The sequence below is a fragment of the Lygodium microphyllum genome, chromosome 5, assembly GCF_053477565.2.
Source record: "Lygodium microphyllum isolate KBCC chromosome 5, Lygodium_microphyllum_v1.1.10, whole genome shotgun sequence".
NCBI lineage: Eukaryota > Viridiplantae > Streptophyta > Polypodiopsida > Schizaeales > Lygodiaceae > Lygodium > Lygodium microphyllum.
Window position 1 is genome coordinate 68,024,126 of NC_141139.1, and position 16,715 is coordinate 68,040,840.

The following is a 16,715-nucleotide window of genomic DNA, read 5'->3' on the forward strand; positions in this document are numbered from 1 at the left end:
AATAGACATGTCACCACAAAAGGATGAGTCCATCTTGTTCTCAAAGAATTTGTGGACTCCTGTATTTCCATCATTGTTACCCGATTCTGGCTCCTCTACATGCTCCAAGATTTCGGTGGAGTCTACCCCTTGCAATATCAACCCCTCTATTTGCATACTATCCTCATCTACACTTGAAACATCACTTTGATCATATAGTCTCACACTTCAAGAAGTTGAAGGTATAACATACCACCATTGAGGTTGTCGGGGGTTTGGATAGAAAATTACATGTTCAAAATCACATACAATAGATATTTAACTTTTGTGACATGTACCATGTCGTAATACAATTTTTTTAAAAAACATGAGTTTATGCACCTGTTCACAATGGGCCGAAAACACAAACCTGTCGTGAAAATTTGTCCATTTTTTTTCGAAATCTATTTCGAGAAATCCAAATGGACCTCATCGAACTATTGCTCTAGCTCCTTCAATTACCACTTTGAACCATTGCACATTGAATGGGATCGTGGAGAAGCTACGGTAATCCACCGTGACAATACTTTACAAGTTCCCAAAATACTCAATCTCATCTATAACCGTGTTTGGATCCGTTGCTTGTCATCGACTCTCTTGCTCGAACTTTGCCTTGATACTACAATCTGTTGTGGAGCGCATTTTGTCAATACGCTCCACGCGAAAATGTCGTCTACGTGACCACGCTGCACTATATATTTTGTACTGTACATTGAAACACTCAATTAGTTGTCGCATATAAAATATAGATATGACAAACCCTAAATACGTCATCACCTTTGGACTACATCCCCTCGAGAATTCCCACTCCTTGGTTGAGACCTCTGTCCCTTTGCAAGATGTTATGGTCAAAGCTCCGTGAAACCATTGTGTTGACATAAATCGCAGCATCTCCTCCATACCCTCGGGATATCGAATCAGTCGATGGTGCGTATTAATGTCAAAATTCAGATCACGCTTCCTCCTGATCTTTCCTAGCTTGCTAATACCTAGCAAGCCACATCTCCATGGAGGCATAGTGCAACATGCAAAAGCGATTCACTTTCTTCTCCATTGCAGCATCCATTCTTTTTTCAACCCCATTTCCAACCACCATATCTTCGGTCAGTCTATCATCATCCTTCAGCGACCATAGCATAATTGTTAACTCCAACACGAAGAAAGCAAAAGGAAGTGGAAAAGACGCAGGGCAAAGGCGGAAAAAAGGTAGCCCAACTGAAGAAAGAAAAGGAGAAAAGGCCAAAGCGTAAGGGAAACCTTAAAAGTCCAAGGCAAAGGAAAAAGGGGAAAGACGCATTTTAAAATAAAAAGACGCACCCTGAAATCTTGTAAAAGAGCGCTGGGCTCTCACCCGTGCAATTTGTAAATGTAGACAGGTAGTGGAAAGGAAGCTAGGAAGATAGAAGGACAATGGGGAAAAAGGCCTAGGCTACGGCTGGCCATGTAAAAAAGGGGAAAAGGGGATGACCGCCTAAAAAGGATTTAGGGTTTTGTATATAAATTTGAAAAGTGAATGAGAAGCTTATTCTTATGTGTGGCCAAAAGTGGCTCTCCTCTTCTTCTTCTTCTTCTTCTCCTTCTTCTTGCTTGCTTGAGCTTATGCTGAGCTTGTGCTTGAGAGAGGGAGTGTGAGAGTGTGAGGGAGTGAGTGTGTGAGGGTGAGGGACCGAGGAGGAGAAGCTCTCCATCTTCTCCTCTCTTCTTCTCTTCTCTTCTCTTCTCTTGTCTTGCTCGCGGCAATGGAGCTTGGAGCGTGGAGCTTGAGGATGGAGCTTGCTTGAAGCTTGCACTTGGATCGTGGAGCTACTGGAGTGCGCAGGAGAGGAGGTAACTCGAACTGCACGGAGGTAAGCTCACTACACCCGTAGATGTGGATGGCGCGTCGGATATGTGAGAGGTAGCCATTAGTGCTCGGCTTGGAATGCTTGAAACAATAAGCGGTCCGTGGGTCTTGGCGGCTGAGTGAAAGCTCCCACATTTTGGTTCCGTTGCCGGGACAAACGGATTCAAGCCTTGAGCGCTTGCGCACTTCGAATCGAGCATCAAAGTAAGGGGTTTCCCCCGAACCGGTGCTTGAGGTAGATAGGTAGGAAGCGAGGGGGTTGAAGATGGTATTCAATCTCCTTGGCAAGTAGGTTTGTTGCTTTCTTGAGATTTAGGTGGTGGAATGAAGTAGTGTAGGTATTTACTTTATGAAGTGGGTGCATTAGGGTAGGAAAAAACAAAGAAAAAGAAGAAAAAACAAGCAAACAATAGGTTTTCTGTTGCTGTATAACAGGCTAAGACAGGGAAACAGGGGACCAAATTCAAGTTTTTGGGTGAGACAGTGACAGGGAACTAGCTGTAAGGTTCTGTAGTGCTGGGAAAGGACCTTAAGAGGCCTGGGAGGCCAGGACAGACCTCAGTTCCTTGGTTTGCCTTGTGTGAGAGAGAGAGAGAGAGAGAGAGAACTTCTGGTGCACAGGACGAGGAAGCGCTACCTTGATTTCTAGGCGTCGGCGATTCGTGCTGCTCCAGGTGAGTCTGGTGTTTTCCAACAAGTGCCCTAATCAGATCTAGAAATTCTGTGGTGATCGTGTGCAGCAGACAGTGAGGAGGGGTCAAATGCGCGGGAATAGCGCCCGCCGCCGACGCAGTCGGACCAACTCGCAATGGTCCGATTCCCAGAATCGAACCACCCGAGTTCTGGAGTCGGACCGTTCGATTTCCAGAATCGGACCGCCCGACTGAGAGTGAGTTGGACCAGTCTGGTCCGATTCCCAGAATCGGACTAGCTCAGAATCGGATGTGCCACGTGGCACTCGGACCACTCTGATTTGGACCAACCCGTCCGACTCGAACACTCGGACTACTCAGACCAACCCATCCGATTTTGAGAATCGGACGCTTGGACCAACCCATTAGACTCGGACACTTGAACACTCGGACCACCTAGAATCGGACCAGTCCAGAATCGGACCAGTCAGAATCGGACCATTCAGAATCGGACTACCCTGTCCGATCCGATTCCCAGAATCTGACCACTTTGAAAATCGAACTACTTTTTCGATCCGACTCCCAGAATCGGATGTGACCAAAATCGGACCATTGGTCATATCGAACCAACCCAAAATCGGATGTTCGATTCTGATAATTGAACTCTTGAAAATCGGACATCTTAGAATCGGACCAAAAAAAAAATGTCAAAATCGGACAGGTATCCAGAATACAAATTCTGACGCATCTAAACCCCAAAATTGACCCCAAAGGCTACGTAGACCTAAATGCACATCACAGATCCATCATTGGGCAAAATTTTAGAGCACGTAGTTCAAAATTTGGCTATAAACAGTCCTCCAAATTGTGCATGGATTTTACCGTAACGGCCCTGCGGGCCGGGGGGACTGCCCCCCTCGGACCCCCGCAGAGGGGGTTCTGCCCCCTCCGCACCTCCCCCAAGCAGGTTGGAGGGAAAACATGCGCTGTGAGAGGTCTTCCAAATTGGACCCTAGTGAAGTGATGGCTCTACACCAGCATGGAGTCTCACTTGCAATAGAGCAACCAAAAGCCCATACCTGAACAGAGAGAAACAGAGACCCTAGAACATCAATGGACCAATCTAGCCATCAAGGGCAAAAAGGCCACACCACGAGAACACAAAGACATTGTGTTCAAACCGTGTCTAGTCAGAGCAAAATGCAACTTTAGCAAGCTACAAATGCGAAGATGACTAGGCATGACACTCTTGACGAGACATGTACCTTGAATAGCACTGCACTGACGAGCCAAGACAGCAGTGGAGAATCCACATCTGGTTGTGTGGTTGAGAACTCAAGGGCATCTGTCAGAAGGCTTAAATTTACAAACCGAGACTCGAAAGATGAAGACATAGTACCACTTGCTTATCTTAGGGTCAAACTCACCGCGAAAAGAGAGCATACTATTGATGCTCTAATTGATGAAGGAGCAGATTTTAATATCTTGACACATGAATCATGGACCCTACTGGGCCAACCAGAGCTCACACCGACTAGTGCAACTCTTAGCCCTTATGGGGGACACCCACAAGCACTCATAGGGAAGTGCAAAATCCTTGCGACAATTGAAACGGAAAGCTTGCCTATCCTATTTCATGTTCCTCCAAAAAGTGCTAGCTGCAGGAAAGAAACCCTCCTAGGAAGACCCTTCAAAAGGGTGACCAAATGTGAGACTGACTATGTAGCACAGAGGATACACCTGACACTACCGAGTGTGAGGATAGTCACCACCTTTAGCAAGGGTGACCTCATCGAACCTCAAGGGAAAGGCAAGGAAGGTGATGCCATAATAGTTAAGCCTGCAAATGAGGGCAAGGACTTGTTGGAAGAGTTGATGCAAGCATAGGTCGAACAACGAGAACCAGTGAGTGAGGCCATGCCGGAAACAAGAAGGTCAAGAGACAAGGCCAAGGACAGAGTTTGGACTCGCAAATATCGTAGAAGACCACGAAAGAAGCCCAAGCCTTATAGGCGAAGGCATCAATGGAGAGCTAGCACAACGCCGCGATGGATATCCAAAGCGTTGCTTCGTGCTCAAGGGTATTATGCAGGCAACCAATGGATTTGGGTACCAAAACCTCTTGCTAAACTGCCTCTATCAGCTGAAGGCCAGAGTGCATCAAAAGCATGGCACATGAGAAAATCTAAGAGAAACTCTAGGTCTCAAGGCAAGAAACCAAACATGATTGTTTGAAGGAAAGAGCCCCAGCCTAGCATGCTAAATAGACAGAGGTCATACGTAGTCGTTGAGCAGGCACAAAATTTGTTAGTGCCCAAGGTGCCTTTGCTTTTCCAAGGGGAGAACAAGCATCATAGGCACAATATTGCTCAAGGCAAGGCTGATCGCTCAACAAAGCAAATGGCACAATCGTCTAATGCCTCGAGCAAATCATTCAGCGAGTGCCAAGTCCACCTAAGAGTCCTAGATCTCCTACATCCTCTTTTTCCAAACGGATACAGGAAGCACAACAGTGGTTGTCAAGGGAAACTACTCAATTCCAATCTCTATCTCCGTCTAAGCTTCAAAATGTCCAAGAGGTGGGACATGGCTCCATCTGTGGCCCTCGACCCAAGGATATGCATGAGCAACCTAATGTGACCAGATCAACTCATGCTCGATCTACACAGATGAGTGCTCAAAGGACAACAAAAGACACAACCACTTCTGATCACCCTAGGGACTTGACACTGCAATCCACCAAGGGTAGCCAGCCCACTAAACTAGCTGCTACTACTTCCAATCAGGGACCACAGCAGTCGCAGCCCTTGGTTGTGACAATGCCCCTTGTGGAACGTGTCCTTACTAGTTTACCTATGGAGGAGGTGTCACAACCAAATCCCTCGACAACTCCAGCACTTTCAAAGTGCCTAAAGCCTAGGACGGAGGAGTTAAACGCAAGGGAGTTGGTTGAAAATCTAGACTCTTTGAAAAGAGCGACAGTTGTGCCCTCACAACCGGGCAAGGCTATTCAGCAAACCACCGCTATGTCCCATGAGGACACACTAGAGAAGGGAAATGCTGAGGCCTGACCAAGCACATCAACGATCGATATAGCCCAGAGTCCTGAGTCGTTGAGAGAGGCACCTTCATTGACCAAGAAAAATAGGAGAAAGCAGAGAAAACAACAACAGTCACAGGTGGTTGTGGACCCCAAGAACATTGAGACAAAGGGCGCTGGAGAGCTGATAAATAAAGCACCGAGTCCATCCACCAATGAACCCACTGATGCCTCTCCTAATAGCGGTGAAACCTCAAACACATCTGTGTGCTCTGACAAACCAAAGCAATAGTTGCCATCAATAGTTGCTTGCAACACTCTATCCACTGACAATAGAACTCATATTGATCAATCAAGAGTGGATACAACGCTGTCACAACAAGATGACAAATCTATACCAGTCACATCCGAGAAGAACCATGACAAAATAGCAACAAAACCTCAGGAGAAACGTGAGAACCCCAAGAGCATAAGAAATCCTAGCGTTGACCAATCTTGCTCATCTAGGCCTGAGCCCCCAGCCATGCTAAAGCCTAAGAAAACTATTAGAACTTTGCATGAGATAGCAATCGAGCAAGCCCTCGTTGAACATAGAAGTGTCGCAGAATGCTTAACTGAGTTGGAGGCTAAGCTCAAAGTGGTCGCGCGTATCTACGTCCTTGCGGACATGGGCACGATCCCCAAGGAGCAGCTTGGAGATTACTTGACCTTTCCTCTATCATGGGAAGAACAAGAACATCTTAACGGGCACTAGGACAGGCTCCTGGATGAACATATGCGACTCATCCCTGACGAGGAGGCTGATGAACTGCGCTTAACTGTCACGTTCAATGAAGTGCTCTGCCGACTGAATCTCGTAGATATAGAGCTACTAAAGCGACGATCAACAGGCCAGAGTCAATTTGAGCAGCGTTGGTGCGAAAGCCGCGTTGTAATGGCCGAACTAGGGGCTCGATCTCAGAAGAGCGATTGGCCAAATGGCGATCTCAAAGAGACCCAACCTACGTGGCACCAACTTCCCTTCGGGTGCTCTCACTGACATTCGGGGTACGGACTTAGGTGGAACTAGGCTATAGGGCCCTTTGATTGATAAGGTTCTCACTGAGGAGGAGTTACATATTGCCAGTAGACTCGGTCAAGGTTCCATGCTACTCGACGTGGAAAAATATCTATCAGTATTAAGTCAGCTGCCACGAATACTGGATGCGTGTGCCACGCTCTGGTACAACCCCGAGTTCTACACTTGGTTCTTATCCTCGTGAAGTGACATGGATTCATAAATATGTATATAAATAAACACTCATTCTTGTGTCACCTTGTATAAATAATATCAACACACAAGCAATGATAGTCAAGCGCAGGCAGAAGAGTTGGGTCTGACAGGATAAGCTCCTCAAGTCCTCTTCTCATCACACCATGTGATCATTCCCACCCCCAAGTGAAGGGTATGCAACCCACATTACCGCCATAGGAGGCCTTGACCAACAACACTGATGTTGTAGATAGGGTGCAGTCCCTTACTATACACCTTCTTCCCGTTTTGGTCTACCCTTCCGAGGACGTGCCCTATCCCACTCCATGACAACCAGTCCATGCGACTTAGCATAAACTAATATCTGCTAATGACTGGGGGCAACGCAAACATCAGCATGGGGGCCATTCCTCTACAACAAACACCGCATGCCTCACCCCTCCCCTTCTTGTCATATGCGCTTCATAAAACACACTAAAATCCCTTCCATGCAAACAGTTGTATCCTGTATCAAGGTCTAACCCTTGGACTACGTCTTGCAGGTTTCCTTTTGTGGCAGAACGCATGGAGGATCATGGAGATCTAGCATGCAAAGACGCTCTTCGCAGAAGGCGGGAGCATGTGGCAAGCGCCCCTCCACCGGAGCGCTATGTGCCCACCATCAAGAGGTATGCCAAGAAGCGAGGCCCTAAGCGACATTGCCCAAGGCGAAGGCCGAAGAATCCTCGAGTCAAGAAAGTCGAGACTCGAAACGCGCAATAGGTGGCAGCACTAGTGGTACAAACTTCCAGCTCCCGCTCGGGCCCCAGATGCTCAAAGGCAGAAAGGGCAGCTCGGGAAAGAGAAGAATTTAATGAATTATTTAAAGACATTCTGGAGACAGTAGCGGGCCGGGATGACACCATTCATGTCCCAGCCGACATGTTCCCTGCTCACCCCCACGGGAGCCCCACACCAACAGAGCCCCAATCACCCGGCCACCCAGACTCGCCCCGCCTCATACAAATCGAGTAGCCCATGATGCATAAAGGTCTTATCAAATGATAACTGGCCATAACTTTTCGTTTTTTGGTTAAGTGTTCTCGACTTGTTAAGTATTGACATGTTCCCGAATTGTACGAACTTTTCATATCTGCGTTTAATATATTTCACGTCTTTAGCAAAAGAAAAAGCTAATCAAGCGCAGGTGATAAATATCTAAGTCAACACCATAGAATTCCGATAAGTGATGTCTCCTTGCATTGCACTGGTTTATTATAGTTGCAACATACACAATGCATGTACTCTCATGAAGCAACAAGTGGATGCAGGATAATACAGTTCCTTGTGCGAAAATGTTCAATGCCCAATCACCGCAACACCAACAACCCCACAACGAGTCGTGGCAAAGCCACGCTGTCGAAAGCACTCTTGCCAACCGCCCACATTGCATGGCCCAAAAAACATTCCTGGGCCACGCCCCCTTTCTGGGTCAAGCTCTATAGTTGGCTCACGGCAGTCGTTACCTCAATTGTACCCACATCGCATGTGCCGCAAGGAGGGTTGCAATATCTCAAGTGTATCTCCCCCTTTCGCCAACTGCTTCTCTAACAACGGGGCTAGGGCACCATCATCATTGTACTATTCATTTTATGAGCCTTCGAATCTTGACATTTTCCAACCCATTGAAAGGCTGATAGCCTCAACATATTGTAATGGTTGTACTCAGGAAAATCAAAAAAAAAAAAAGAAAAGAAAAGAAAAGAAAAGAAAAGAAGGAAAGGAAAGAAAAAGAAGTGAATGGAAAGATAAGAAGCACCCACGATCACAACACAGCACCTAGGGGTCCTCAAATTAGGTACGTCTAGTGACCTTGGTCGAGCGGCTTCGTCCCTAGTCCCCTAGCCCCTTACAATCACCCACAATTGTTCAGGGCACATCAAGGGCAAGACATACCTGGGGATCTTGTCTCGCCTAGGGTTAGACCTGTCACCCTGACCCACTTGCACAATTTTCTTTTGCACTCTGCCTTAGTACCATTGCAATCAGTGGTGATAAGCACTACACGATTGGCCATGAAAAGTACACCGTACTCATCAAGCAAGTCCAATGGTTTCCAGCTACTACTGAAAGTGCAGTGTCCTTGTATTCAATTATGCTACATCGTGCAGTCACAATGCAAAGGATGTCTCATATACCTTCACATGTATTCCTTCTCCACATGGACAACTTTGCTTCATCCACGCATTGTTATGAGAAACTAGCCCACGGTCTTCTAACTATGTAATATCTAAGTATGCATGAGCACTCACATAATATCTGCACCGAAGTATATCCACAGTTTGGGTCCTCAAGTGCAGGACAATACTCTAGGCTTGCTTAGAGTTCGACCTGTCTCCCAAACTAATCAAATTATGTCTTGTGCATGATGAGAAGCCTAGCACTACCCCTTAAGGAGAGACCACATGTGAGGTTTTCCAATTGCAGGTATCAGGTGTTGTTCGCTCTTCATCAACACTCAACTTTGAATGCTTGTCCCTTGCCATCCGATAAGCCCGCAAAGAATCGTCATGTGCAGAATCCCCAACAAACCAACACTTGTGCTGACCATCAAGGCAATCCCCAACACAGCATAACCCTACCACCAACTCCAACAACCTTCCACCAGCCACCTTGGCCACCAACAGGCCCCCAGGACCTTCTGCCACACCACCACCAACACTCCTCCACGAAAACCATAGGAGTCCTTGTCACCCATGTCTTCGATGCATGCTACAGCCTGCTATCTACGAAGGTGAGTGCCATGGGACTGGCACTCGTCTAGGAGGGGGGTAATGTTAACCCCAACACGAAGAAAGAAAAAGGAAGTGGAAAAGACGCAGGGCAAAGGCGGAAAAAAGGTAGCCCGACTGAAGAAAGAAAAGGAGAAAAGGCCAAAAGTGCAAGGGAAACCTTAAAAGTCCAAGGCAAAGGCAAAAGGGGAAAGGCGCACCCTAAAATCTTGTAAAAGAGCAGTGGGCTCTTACCCGTGCAATTTGTAAATGTAGACGGGCGGTGGAAAGGAAGCTAGGAAGATAGAAGGACAATGGGGAAAAGGGCCTAGGCTACGGCCGGCCATGTAAAAAAGGGAAAAAGGGGATGACCGCCCAAAAGGGATTTAGGGTTTTGTATATAAAGTTGAAAAGTGAATGAGAAGCTCATTCTTGTGTGTGGCCAAAAGTGGCTCTCCTCTTCTTCTTCTCCTCCTTCTTCTTGCTTGCTTGAGCTTATACTGAGCTTGTGCTTGAGAGAGGGAGTGTGAGAGTGTGGAGTGAGTGTGTGAGGGTGAGGGACCGAGGAGGAGAAGCTCTACATCTTCTCCTCTCTTCTTCTCTTCTCTTCTCTTCTCTTGTCTTGCTCGCGGTAATGGAGCTTGGAGCGTGGAGCTTGAGGATGGAGCTTGCTTGAAGCTTGCACTTGGATCGTGGAGCTACCGGAGTGCGCGGGAGAGGAGGTAACTCAAATGGCACGGAGGTAAGCTCACTACACCCGTACATGTGGATGGCACGTCGGTTATGTGAGAGGTAGCCATTAGTGCTCGGCTTGGAACGCTTGAAACAATAAGCGGTCCGTGTGTCTTGGCGGTTGAGTGAAAGCTCCCACAATAATGTTGTCTGAATCCATCATTAGTAGCCATTGTGAAATATGCACTAACGCCTCAGACACCAACCAACCTTCAGCCATGCTACCTTTTGGCCGAGCTTGTTGTCACAAAAAGCCTTTCAAGGTTTTTATGAAGCACTCCAAGAATAACATCCATTGCGTATGGACAAGTCCAGAAATCTCCACTTTATCTACAAGATACACAAGAAGGTGGATTTGTATCGTGAGCATGCTGGTAGTTAGGTGTTTCTCAAAGAGACAGACCATCTCCACTGCTCCCCACCTTGCAGATTCAATAGAGGACGTCTTAATCTCCTTATGTGAGATCCATTGCACTAAAGTTGACAATATGTAAATCGCCCCGTATATTTCTGGAGTAAGGCATCCTGCGATCACGATTGGTAGTATAAACTGACACAAATGAGGAAGCATTACAAACAATGTCTACACTCCAAATAGCAAAATACACAGGCCACTTACAATCCATTCGTAGTACAAACCTGACATATCTTATGCCAATCATGGGATTTTAGCCCTGATAATTGGTCATCTTTAGAAAACGTGGACCTAAGAGAACGTATCATACTTGTCCCTAGTGCAGATAGACTTGACTATTTGCGTCACAATGTGCTCTTCTTTACTCCTAAGCATATAATGGAGGATGTATCTTATGGCTAGGTTACAAGCTACATTCCAACATTGAGACTACAAGATGCATATAAAAAAGTTACCTGAAGACTGTATTCTCAATAACAAGGTAGAATTTACTAGGAGAGGTGCTTCGCATTGCACAACATGAATTTTATTGAGAAATTATTGTCATTATAAATAGGAAATTTAAATTTCTCAATGATTCTATAGGTGCTAAAATACAGATTGAAGAAGAGTCTAGTTTGCAAGGCATACATACTAGCTATAGGTAAAATGCATGTTTCTTTGAAAAGGGATGATGTTAGTTATTTGTATTAGTATGCATATGGGAATAACATAGATGCAACATACTAATGATGAGGCTTCAACATTTATTCATAAAGTCATAATAGTCAAAAGAATTAAGCATGGGTAACAACAAAAACTATGGATAAGGTTGGGGAGCTTGAAACTATATGCATTACATTGCTTGACCATGGATCAAAGATTAATGTAGCTGTTAAAAGGTTATATGAAAGTTTTGAATGGCCAATTGATGTTGATCATGGTTGCAGAATGTGGGTTGTGAAAAAATCAATATAACATGTTTCTTCTATTTACAATAGTCTAGAATATTCCATAGATCATAAATTCATAGGATCTCTACTCTATTCTACTCTGGTATTTTCCTCTACTTTCCTTTGAATTCGGCATGCATATAGTATGCTTTTTTAGTTGTGATCTTATCCACAACCATAAGGACATATCATATCCTCCATAATAAGAACTTGCATATACTATTAATAGTCTTTTATACTCAAAGTTTGGCCCTCAAATTGATTTAAAAGGTCTTCCTTGAAAGCATAATATACCTCATCTCATTGATCCCATAGGTATGGTCACTAGATCCACACCATTTATAATGCATACAAAGAGGCTAAGTAACATACAAGTCATCATCGTGTCTCATAGGGAGATACATCTAACACGTACTACAAGTCTCAAAAAAATAAAAGAGATCCCTAAGCATGGCTTACCATCAAAATATCTCTTTAATCTTTTTGAATGTAGCTCAGACACCCCTACGACTAGCCCCAACCCTCTATGACCAACCAACCCATAGACACCTCTACGACTAGCTCATTCACTCTCATGAATTCTCTTTAAATCTATGGATCCCTTCTTTGTCTCTCATTTAGTACTTTTGCCCCAAACTTGACTACATATCTATCTCCCTCATCTTCATGCAATACTCAACCAATGCCTATAGGACTTTTATTAAGAACAATGATGATAGGTCTTCCACCTATACAATCAACTTTCCTCAAAGTAGGTGTAGTCTTCAACAATCTCATTAGCTTTCTCATAGCCTTGGTGTGCACTCTATCCCACTAAATTTTTTTCCCGTAGATTATATGCAATATGTGCAAACTCACATATCCACATAAGATAAAACACACATCCTATGAGAAAACCTCCTTACCTCTGAAGAGCAAGTATTGTCCATCATATCAATAGCACCTACTTATCTTGGAGATGGTCTTTTCCCATATGAACCACACATATGCTCCACAATCAAAACTTTATTTACCCCAAAGATTGGCTTTTTCCCTAAAAGAGTTAGATACACTTATTTGAGCCTAGTCAAGGTCTACTTACATTTAGTAATGGTTTCAGCTACTACAAGTCTTCATGTAATTATGTCCATACAAGGATTTTATAGGATTGAAGACTTATTGTTGCTTGATATCATGCCTAGTTGATGGTAGCTACTATATACTACAATTTTTCTTTGATTATATATGAGATTTGAAGCTAATGAGGATGCATAAATCCTATATACAACAAATAATTATCCTATATTAGGTTTTTCTTAAGAGCTTTTAGGAAATAGTCCCAACATTAGACATGGTTTTCATAGATTAAGTTCATGTATTGGACTTGTTTTGTTATGGATTATATGAATAACATGATTTATGATAGCTTCAATCAATGCATCTTTATTCTTAAAGGGATTCAATCTTTGCTTTCTTATTCTTGTCTAGCCCCACTCTCTACATCATTTTCTCCTTTACCCCCATAGTGAAGGCCTTAGACCTATTACAATCCCTCCCCCTAGCCCTCCTCCTAGCATTTGGTGAGCCTGATGTCAAGGCTATTGATAGGGTGCAAGATGGGCGATGCATTAGGCTCATATTCTTTTGCAAGAGAAAGTGATGAGATAAAGCAATTGATTTATACTTGTAATATGTATTTACAATCACAATAGTAACAACAACAACAATTGACACAACCTTCTACAAAATTGAAACTTGTAGTTATGAAGACTTTACAAGCTATGGAAAATGAATTGAAACTATTTAATGCTTGTAATATTTTAGCTTACTTGGATTTGATTACATAGCTTGCATGGAGCCATTTGGCTGCTTGTGCATGAGTTAAAAGCACTCATTATTGAACTATATCTAGATGATCTAGATGGCGATGAATTTAAAAAGTGTTAAGAGAAGAGTTCTACATAGAGAAAGCTCATTTGGTTACTCATAGGACATTTCACAAGTAGGTAACTAAACCCAACAAAGGACTTGTGGCCACTGAATTGGTATGTGATTTTGAGAGTAGATATGATCAACTAGATATAGCAGAGCACTAGGCTCTAGAATCACAAAAGATTGATATTTTTTCACTTGCAGTAAATCCTACCTTACGTGAGAGTCTGAAAGGTCAAACAATGGAAATGGGGCTTCAGGAAAATGTTTATCATGTAAAAGAGGTTATTAATGCACTTGTTAAGAAACAAAGAAGATGGGCTCAATTTCATATTGAGACCTATCCTACTGCCTGTGGCAAGGCAATGGAATCTGCTAGTAAGCCACCTATGCCTATGGTTGCACTTGTTATGCCTCAAGTGAAAGGGAATGTCATATGGATGAGTAAGTGAAGGGGATTTATCACCTACAATTCAAAGGTTGAGAAGTTGGATGAAAAGTCCAAGCTTCAACACCTAAGACTCATGGAAAGGTCTTTGTTTATTATTGTCTATGGTGTGACAGCCCTCAACATGAGAGGTGTGATTGTGACATGTATCATGATGTACTAGAGATGGATTTAATCTTTTAAAAGAATGACAAAATTCATGCGAAAGAAATAGATCTTCCTCTTTCTTTCAACTTTTGGAAAAGAGAAATGGAAACATTATTGGATGATATGGCTGCCGAAAAGGCACATGACGATGCATGCTACCACATTTGGATTGTAGATAGAGAAAGCCATAGGTAATATTATGGATAGTTAGAAAGTTGAGATATGGTCTCAAAGCATGTAATTGGGATGGGAAAAGTATTAAGGGTTGAATTAACTAATGCATGTACAACCATTTGTGACATGACAAGAGGGAACTCACTGATTGATTCCATCTCAATGTATGATTATTTGGTTTAATTGCAAAGTAGATATATAGCTATGGAGGATAACAGAGAGAGGGATGAAGATACTATAAGGAGTTCAAATAGAGTGGCACATAGAAAAATTGAACAACCTAAGGCTTTAGTTTAGCGTACTCCTAAGCATATTTGTAAACAATAATTGGATTAGCCATACTCTAAAGGTAAATCTTTAACCTCATAGTGTCTCTGAGGTATCCTTTTCTCTTATTGGTGGATGCAGTTAATATTAATTTACTTCCTTTGGTTTGGACAAATTCCTTCGCTTTTTTTCCTAGTTCTTTTAGCTAGCATTACTTCTAGCTCTTCTAGAGAAATTGAAGGTCCTTCATCCTTCTTTTTCTTCATTTTCCTTTAGGAGTTAAACCACTTGTGCTTGGCTTGTCCTTAATGTCAATATAATCATTTGTATAATTTGTCAAAATTTTTAGAAGAGGGAACATGTAACCACCCCTTCAAAAAGATTTTTCACAATCTAGTCGTATATGATCCCAATCTCCACAATTGAGGCATTGATATGGCTCATATAACCATCAATAACCTCCCCTCTCAATGTGTTGTGCTTGACTTTCATCATTTATTTACTTACCTTGCTCTTACGTTGAGTGGGGTAAGGTGGTTGTCACCCTCTTTCCCTCCCTTGGCTTGCAAGATGACCTAATATATTAAGGCTACAATTTTTAAATAGATCAATAACTTCATATATTTCTTTTGTCAATGCTAGATTTTTTATTACATTATTTCCACCTCCCTCTTGAGCTATCCTAGGTGGGTGATCTTTGAATATTTTTCCTTTGTCAAGTTAATTTCTTCTTCAAAACTAGAAGCTAGGTTTGAGTTCCAACTTAACTCAGAGAGGGCCTTGGAGACCTACAATAAATCTTTCTTTTTTAAGCATCTAGGGGGTTTCTCTCTCCCTAGACCTTAGCATCCATGATCCTAGGTTTGATTAAAAAGATGAATATGTTCCTACAAGGAGTTTTGTTGTACAAGGGTTGAAATATCGAGCCATACCTTGTCAATATTTCACCCTTCTATAGTGTTTCAAATTAAATCTCTTTGCACCCTTCATATGTCACCTCTTGCTGTGGATCCTTTCCATATTTGGTAGTCGAATGGCCTTACAAATTTTTCAAGTAGCACCCAAAATTTTTACTTAAAAGAGTTCAATATTCTTTGTTTTCAAATATTTGCACTTTTAAGGAGCTTCTAAGATTACATGTACAAAACCCTTTTACAAGTAAGGAAACATTTACATAATGTAGTCTCTTTGTAGGGTAGAGTCTCCTTCAAGGGACCATAAAACTTCTGAAGATGTCTTTGGGTAAGTCTTTAGGTATTATAACCTCTATAATATGAGATGAAAACTTCAAGACACAAGTCCACTCATTGGGAATATTGTGGAGAGGGTCAAAGACAATGTAACACTACAAGGGAACGAACCTATAGTGATGCTCGACCAGCAACTCTTTTATCGGAGTTGCTATTAATGTTGCTATATAGCAATAGTATAGAAATGCTATATAAGAACACTAATACTAACTCCAATACTGATGCTAACACTTATTGACAACACTAATATCAATGCTACATCGTGTGAAAAAAGAGCCAAAATAGCTACAACAAAATACCACAATCATTTTGGCAAGGAGAGAGAAATGAGAAGAGTGAGAGAGAGAGAGAGAGAGAGATCTTCAAGGCAAAGGTTGAAGAGAATGTAAAGGGGAGCGCCAAGGAAAACACAAAGGGGAAGGAGAATGAGAAGGTCACATAGAAGAGCTTCAAGGTAGAAAATGTTTGCCTTTGAGCCTCAAGAATAGCCATTTTCATCTTCTCTCCCTCTTTAGTTTATACATTGTTGTTTATGTGGAGAGAGAAAGAGAGAGAGGAGATGGGGAGGAGAGGAAGATGCAAAGAGAGGGAGAGAGAAAGAGAGAGGGATGGAGAAATTTGGTTTGCTACATTATGGTTTGTGGATAGGGAGAGAGAGATATGGAGAGAGAGAGAGAGAGAGAGAAAGAGAAAGAGAGGGGGACATGGAAGGAGGGAGAGAGAGGAGCAAGAGACATGGAAAGAGAGGGAGGCCGAGAGATTAAGAGGGAGAGATGAAAAGAAAGAGATTAAAAGAAAGGGAGGGAGATTAAGAGAGAAGGTGAGAGAGAGAGAGAGAGAGAGAGAGGATAAACAAGGGAGAGAGAAAAAGAGAGAAAGAGAGACAGGTGCAAAGAGAGAGGGT